The sequence below is a fragment of the Parasteatoda tepidariorum genome, chromosome 5, assembly GCF_043381705.1.
Source record: "Parasteatoda tepidariorum isolate YZ-2023 chromosome 5, CAS_Ptep_4.0, whole genome shotgun sequence".
NCBI classification, from domain to species: Eukaryota; Metazoa; Arthropoda; class Arachnida; order Araneae; family Theridiidae; genus Parasteatoda; species Parasteatoda tepidariorum.
In genome coordinates this window covers 60,432,744-60,441,836 of record NC_092208.1, presented here as the reverse complement: position 1 = coordinate 60,441,836, position 9,093 = coordinate 60,432,744, and positions in this window count along the sequence as shown.

Sequence of the window (9,093 nt, the reverse complement as noted above, 5' to 3'; positions counted from 1 at the left end):
GCATATAAAACAGGTTTCCGTTTTTAAATAACGGTGTTTTTCTGTGAAATAGACGGTTTTGTACTGCCACACCCGCATACAGTTTTTTTCTTCAGTAAACTCAACATATATTTTTCTTATAGTGTATTATTAACGCGCACTTCATAAATAAATGGAATATTATCTTAAAATTGAAAATGTTGACATTCTAAGAGATAATATCTCTCACAATAAAAAATATTTTTCAAAATTTATCTAAGAGCATTTGTCTTAAATGAAGGAATAAACTGAGATTTAAAATATGAAATATTGCTTGTTATTTTAATGTTGCACTGTTAGAAATTGCTCTGAAAAAATGGTTAAATAACAATTTATTAAATTATTTTTTAACCATATCCAAACAAGCCAGTCAAATAACAATAAATAAGATGGTATTCAAACTGTTATCAGAAAGAGACACCGTTTATTAACTGTTTTCATTAAAGATGGTTAAGCAATCAGAATTTTATCTCAAAAATTGGATCCATCTAATGAAGCCATTTAGTTCCTCGCAGCAGGGTACATATTATAGCAATGTTCTTCCAGTATCCTGCTTTCTCTAATTTGTGACCCTGGACTTTTTGAATGCGATACTCTTATTCATGAATAGGCATTTCTCATTCTCCATACGATATTCTCGTTCACCGTAAAGCTGCTTAACACAAAAAAAGTATTGTATTTCCCATATATTATGATAGAGGAAACAACCAGATAAACTAAATTCATTTGGTAAAACACAACTTAACCGCAACCTAACTCTAATGCTCATTACACAACAAAAATTCTAGCTCCAATGTCCTACTAAATTTGTTTTTAATGGTTTTGAAACCACGATAGTTGAAAATGGCTAAAAAACCGTATTGTTTTGTATTTATGCCTTTTTAACCATACTGTTTTTAAATGGTTTCAAAACAGAAAAGGTTTAAAATGTTCTTTACCGTAAACTTTACTGCTATAATTGGATGAACAAACTGCTGCAGGTTATTTTACCGTAATTTTAGAATGAAAATTCAAACAGTGTGAGGTTTACTATAGATAACTATTCTACTTATTTTATGTTTTACAAACTCAGTCTACACTAATACAATTTTACTAAAGATTGTATCTTTCACGAGTAATATTGCACTTTTCAAGAAGTACATCAATCAAAATTATTGATTTCTACGATAATATGATCAACATTAATAATCGGCAATAAAATGATTTAATATTGTTTTTAAAAAAATCCACAACTACTCTCTTTCTATATTCAACGTATTCTAACAAATAAAGGTTATATTTTTGTCAATAATTAAAAAATATATATATTTTTTAAAAAAAGGTATCAAAAGCATGTGTGAAACAAAAACTAAATGAAGGAATATGCAGTGTAAAAAAGAGTTTCAAATTTTGAAGTTTTTTAATGTTAGTAATTAGCAATAAAAATTCTAAAATTTACATCGCGTGTTTTTTTTAAAAATTAACAACGTTATAGAAGTGGTAAAAGTATTTGTAATTAGAGCTGATATTTTGACATCGTTAAACTTCTCATGGGGATAATATTCTCTTAAAAGCACTGCATATGAGAACATTTTAAATACAAATATGAAGTATAGCAATGAATAGGATAAATTGGCGAATTTATTTCTCTCTATTGTATGCTTTTTCCATTCAATTATTGAAACACTATTTATATTTTGATATTTTTACTGCGCTTAAGTTAATATATATATCTAGAGCAGTGGTGGCTCAGGGAAATGAGTGTTCGCCTTCCAATGAGGTGACCTAGGTTTGAATCCCAGCGATGGCTGATCGATACGAGTTAGACCGACCACAGTGCTGACGTAAAATATCTTCAGTGGTAGACGAATCATGGATTAGAGTCCCCTTGTCGTCCGTCAGGTTAATTGGGGGGGGGGGAGATGTTCGTGGTTTTCCTGTCCACGTAACGCAAATGCGGGTAAGTTCCATCGAAAAGTCCTCCAAGAAGGCAAATTTCTCCTAATACTTGATAAAGGGGTTCCCTTGTCTTCTAGATTGGATTCAAAATTACAAGGCTACGGAGGTGAACATTAGTAGTCGTAAGCCCACAATTGAGCCGGTTGTTCAACGATGGTTATAAAATAAAAAATATATATCTTGGGGTCTCGGATACCCTAGTTGGTAGGGCGTTGGACTCGTGTTCATGAGAATGAGAACCCTTTAACTGAAACATTTTAAAATTTTTATTAATGTAGAATTAAAATACTGTAACTGAAACATTTTTATGGTAAGAGAAATAAAGTAGCTTAAAGAATAATGAGTTAAAAATGGAGTTTGATGTTCGATTTAGTCTCGACAGTGAATTAATGAACTATGCATTCATATTGAATTAAAAAGTTACCCTTTACATTGATTGCTAAGAAGAGAGTAAAATATATTCACTTTTTATAAAATGTAATAAAATTTAAATAAGTCGTTTAATTCAATCTGCCAGTTCAGGCGGCCGAAGAATCCCCGCGTATTAAAGAGAGACTGGTGCACATTAAATCTGTCTGGGTCACAAAGTCCTCCAAGTTCCCATAATAAATCAATATCTTTGGGGGTACTGACCTAGGAGTTCCCTTGCCTCCTAGATTTGGTTCAAAATTACAAAGCTATGCAGTTGAACAGTGGTTGTCATAAACTCAAAATTTGGGTCGACTGTCCAACGACGGTTATAAAATAAAATACACGTATTATAAAAATTACAATGATTATGTCCTATACAAATAAATGGATAGTCTTTTTCTTGAAAATAGTTGAAAATATTAACGTTCTTAAAGATAGTACGCCTAAAAAAAATAATATTCTTTAAAAATTAATTTAAGAGTATTTGTCTTAGCAAATAAGTTTCTAGAGTAAGTAATTAAATAAACATATGGATTACGAAGATTTTTATAGGTTACTCTGTCAGAAGCTAACTGTAGACAATTTTAAAAACAACTTATTTTAAGCTTTATTAAGACATTCTACACAAACAAAAAAACATATTTTTCGAAATTTGAAATGTTTGATATTATTAATGATAAAATCTTTCATGATTTTTGCTGTTTTAAGATAGGGCATTAGTAAAAATCATTTCTCGCGTAGTAATTAATTAGGTACTAATTAATATTAAATAAATTATATTTTGTTTTTAAAACTGAATCCAAATTTTTAATATCATTAGCGTGTAACTTTCAAACGGAAACAAATATTTTCAAAAGTTAAAATTTTGCCTTTTCAAAATTAATTGAAAAAAAGTTTGTTAAACAAATAAACAAATAATTTTGTAGTTTGATTTAGAATGTAGAAATATTGCTCAAAACATGTTTTTAGAAGTTCATCTCATCAAAATAAAGATTAACTATAGTCAGCATCATTTAGCATTTCGGTATTCGAGCTAAATCTTAGTCAATAGTCGAAAATTATCCTTATCCTTTTTAACTTATCCCTTTCGTCGGGCTGTAAAAAAACCTGTTTCCCCAGTACCCATGGAAGGTCTTGGTATCAACCTTAGTATATTTAGAGCATATTAATAAGCACCGATTAATGAGAGTAGTACTTATTACCAAAATTAAATGTTCGATTAATTTAGCGTTTTAACAAAATTTTTTTTCTTGAAATTTCATTTTGTACCTATCAAAACTAATTAATTTTAGTTATTTAAAATGAATAATAACAACAGTAATAATTTGATAATTATTTTTGGCTAACTAATATCGGTACTTATTTCGAGGGTCGTCAAACTTTAATTGACGCCATTGATGTTTAAGTAAATGTCGTGTTAAATACTATTATACTGGTATAATACTGGTATTACCGTTAAAAGTGCTATGGCGATGAGAGTTGTTATACTAATTCAGATGCCTACTATAGGTACTGTGGTAAGAGGATATTTACTACCCTTTGAAACGGATAAGTACGCTAATATCAGTATACTATATGGTTACTAATTGGTATATGGTAACTATATGGTAATATGGTAACTTACCTTAATTTTGCTGTTTGCTATACATTCTTTGGATACTTAGATTCTTATACCATATCATTAACCATATCATGATTTACCATAATATAAGTTAGAAATTCCACTTACCAAAATAATACATCTATTATTATTTAATCTATTATATTCCCACGGTAAAACTAATTTTATATTTATTAGAATGTCAAGCTTGAAATTTGCTGATATAAAATTTTCATCATATGTTACTGTCAAAGTATAAAACGCCGGCATGCCATAGAATGCCTATGCATTGTAAATAATGACATGATATTTTCAGGCAAGGCTTGCTCTAGTCATTGTATATAATACCTAGACATTCTATGGAATGATAAATGCTATTTAAGCAAAGTATGAGGTTATTGATCCTGATGAGGTTATTATGTGGAGATGGGCATTTCTCACAAGTAAAAATTTTATTCTGGAAAAATAATGAGAGTGCCATTAAAAAAAAATTATTCAAAATGCGTAAAGAAAAAAGAAAAATGGTCGTAAAATTTTTAAAAATTTGGTAGTTTTAAAATTAACATAAAAAACTAATTTTGATTTCTGGATATTTTCAACGTTCTATTTCAACGAATTTCTAACATTTTCTGAATTTTAAAGTTTTAAGCATTTAAATTAAAAATTATTGAATTTTAAATTAAAAAAATTATTTTTCCTGCAATTTTAAAGGAAATTTAAGGTTAAATTAAATTTTCAATTTCCTCGAAACGTACTTTAAAATCCTGTACTTGTACTTTTGCGTTTCTTTTTATTCGTTACTTTTTAAAATCACTACTTTCTACTCTTTACTTCTTTTTAAAGTTCTTGCACTCTTGCTTATTACTTTTTAAAAGTAATGTTCCCATGTGTGGTTTAGAAATTCGAATTTGTGTACGGTACAAGCCGGAGTTGACCGTCGAAAATACAGTAATCGATTACAACTGTAATCGATTACAACTGTAATCGATTACAGATAATTACAGCTATGTAATCAAATACTTGTAATCACGATTGCAAGTAATCGTGATTACAAGTAATCAATATTTTTGATTACATCAGAGTAGAGCGAAAGTGCAATAGATGACATTTTTCAATTACAATAATCAATTACTTGTAATCATTATTTCAAATTTTGATTACAACTGTAATCGTGATTACATAACCAATTACTGTAATCAATTACTTGTAATCATGATTACAAGCTAAAACAAACTAATCACGATTACTTGTAATCGTGATTACAAGCAATCATAATATATGGCTACATGTAATCATGATTACATGTAATTTGATAACATGTAATTCTGATTACATGTAATCTAAATACATGATTACAAGACGATTGTATTCTTATAAATGATTATATTTTACAGTAGTATAATGTATCTTATAATGATACATTTTGTACGTATTTACATGTGTTATATTTTGTACGCATTTGTATACGTACAAATAAATGTAACAAAAATGTATGTACATATGATTTTATCTAGTGCGTATGTACGGACATTTTAGTTACACACACATGTACATGCACTTATATTTTAAGTATAAAATGTATGTACGCATGTATATAGCTAATAATTACGTAAGTATGTGCAAACAATGTAGACATGTACGCTTATACACAATGAATCTATGCATTTTATGCAAATATTTGTGTATGTTAAATGTATATCCATGTTCATGTAAGCATGTATATACAAGTACTTGTTGTTTGCACAAACATACATTGTCTGTACAATGTATGTCCCATGCAGGCAATTGATTATTATGCAGTATGTACAACATATGTATGCATTCATGTGCATGATATGCATGTCCAATGTATGGATGTACATATACACAATATGTTCATGTTCAATGTATGTATCCAAATATGCATAATACACTTATGTACGATTGTACGTACATTGGGCGTATTTATATTTTACATATATTCATACATACATTCGACAATCATATATTGTATAGATGTATGTACATATAGTGTGCAGATGTGCATTCATATAATGTACATATGATGTAATGAACTTATAATGTTCATATAATGTACATATGTGTGTACATATACTGTACATATGTGCATAAATATATTGGACATAATTCTTTCGTACAAATTTTACATGTGTACATACATGCTATCCCAATCTTAGCATATGTGCAATGTATATATGTCCAATGTATGTATCCACACTTGTACAATGCACGTATGTTTCATGTATGCATATCCATATGTACTATATATGCATGCACAATGCATGAATGTATGTACATATATTGTACATACATTCATTGTTCATACATTGTCATTCATTGTATTACGCGTATACATCTGTACATATTTAGACATAGTTATATTTATGTCTAAATATGTGTACAATGCAATAAATAAAATGCAAATGGCTAAAAAACGGTAAATTTTATATGTGGATATAATATTTAAAAATTTAAAGTAAGATTATCGTTTGCTTTCTAAAAAATATGAGGTCGAGTTTTATATGTCTTAGAATAAATTTTAAAACAAATCTCAATAACTTTACTTGTATAATTTTTTTTAATGTATGCACAATGTATGTGTATATTGCAATTACATATATTTAAATGTACTGATACAAGTACATACGTACGTTGTACATACTATATATCTATGTACACATAAATGTACATGCATTTCATGTATGCATTTTATTTACGCAACTATGTGCATATATTGTACCTTTAAGCTACATTTCTTACATATTGTACATAAATACGTACACTTTTATATACATACGTACATTGTATATACATACGTACATTGTATATACATACGTACATTGTATATACGTGCTATTATCGTAAATTTATACAATGTATGTACTTAAGTACATAAAAGCATGCAAACGTATAAACATTATTTTCATATACGTTCATACATATATTGTCTATGTATACAAAGATACAAAACATTGCATTTTCGTACAAACTAACATACATGCGTACATGTATCATAAATGCATAATTATATGTGGTAAGTATATATGTATTGCATTAAGTATATTACAATATAATTATGTATATAGTACGTACAAACAACGTTTGTGCACACATTGTATATGTACATATATATAGGAATCACAAATTGAACGTTCATGCTTGCGTACATTCTATGTACATAAAAATATGTAAACCCATACATACTTACATAATGAATTTGCATATAGTATACAATCGTAATAACTTGTAATCGTATAGTTTGATTACAAGTAATCGCAATTACTTGTAATCACGATTACATGTAATCATATATTTTGATTACTTGTATTCACAATTACCCGTAATATTTTTTGTTGTGATTTCTTGTAATCGCAATTACTTGGAATCATGATTACAGTTGTAATCAAAATTTTGGAGAATTGTAATCAAGATTACAAGTACTTGATTACTGTGATAAATTATTGTAATCACGATTACAAGTAATTGATTACTGTAATTGTTTGTTGTAATCACGATTACAGCTGTAATCAAAATTATGTTACCTTGTAATCATGATTACAAGTAATTGAATACTGTAATCGATTATATTTTTGGCCAACTCTGGTACATACGCACATATATGTAAACATTCTGCTTTATTTATACAGATTTTTATTATTTTTGTAACAGTATGTTTGTTCTATTTATGCACTGAGTTGATAACAAAATTGCTTCATATTCTCTAAATATTACGAAATTTAGAGAAACGTTAGAATCTTTTTGATTTTTCTTTTGTGTCATAAATAGACACATTTCCGATTTCAATGCAAGAAATTTTGCTTCAATTTATTCAGGTTTGGAATTAATGGTTTAAATAAACTACATGCGTCTAGTTCGAGAAAAATGAAATCTTTATTTTATCGGAATGCATTTCTACTTAAGTTCCGTTTTTTTTAAAAGTCATCTGAATGATTATGTTCAGGTACGAATATAATTTTTAAATGCATCATTTTGCGTAAAAATGTTTAAAAGATCTATTGTTGCAGCAACGAGGTCAAAATTGATAGAGAGGAATCTGTAAAATGTGGGGAAAATAATCTAATTTTAAACGGAATCACATGTTCCATTCAGTGAGAACAAAACCCAGTACTACTTAATTGAGATTGAAGTAGCCCACTCGCTTAACTACTATTAGAGATTGTATTTTAATCTTTATGAACACTAGAAGATAAAAAAGCAAAGAAAATTTTGTCAAAATTTTGATCGTGGACCGTAACGCAAGGAAAAAAAAAGAAGGAAAATGTTAAGTCGGAAAGTTTTATTTTACCATCTTAATACTACTATGATTCTGTCTTAATGTTTAAATCAAGCAATATTTCGAAGAACTTTTGAAAACTTAAGTATGCCACATGAAAGAAAAAACATCAAAGTTTTAAAATAAACATTTTTTAAAGTGAAACTTTCACACACCGTCATTGTCTATGTCTATTCTAGCAAAAGTGACGTACTTTAATTCGTTACCCTTGGCTTCATAAATTAGTATATCATAATCTTCATAACATTTTATTTATAATTTAAATTAAATACGTGGATCATAAAGATAAGTATTTAATATTTATATCGTTTCCTTTACCTTAAATGTAACTTTGCACTTACAGCTTTAGGGATATACTTTATTTTGTACAATGCGGGTTCCTTTAATCGGAGTTGCGTAGTAATATTTCCTTATTTTATTATTATTTTTTTGTCAGTACCAGTTTATAAGCCTGTTTCATTATTTTGAGTTAGTATTGCGTTTGAGTTAACGAACGTTTGAGTTTGAGAGCAATTATTTGAGCGCGATATCAATTCCATTTCTTTTAACCTGAAATTCTACAATCAATGCATCCCTGAGCCATCATGGCTCAGGGAATAGAGCCTTCGCCTTCCAATGAGGTGAACTGGGTTCGATGCGAATTCCGCATCCGGCTTGCACCGACGAAAATACTGACGCAAAATATCCTCAGTGGTAGACAGATCATGGGTTAGAGTCCCCTTGTAGTCGGGCTAACCGAGGGAGGCTTTCGTTTTCCTCTTTTGTAACGTGAATGCGAGTTAGTTCCATCAAAAAGTCTTCCACGAAGGCAAATTTTTTCCCAATTCTTGAT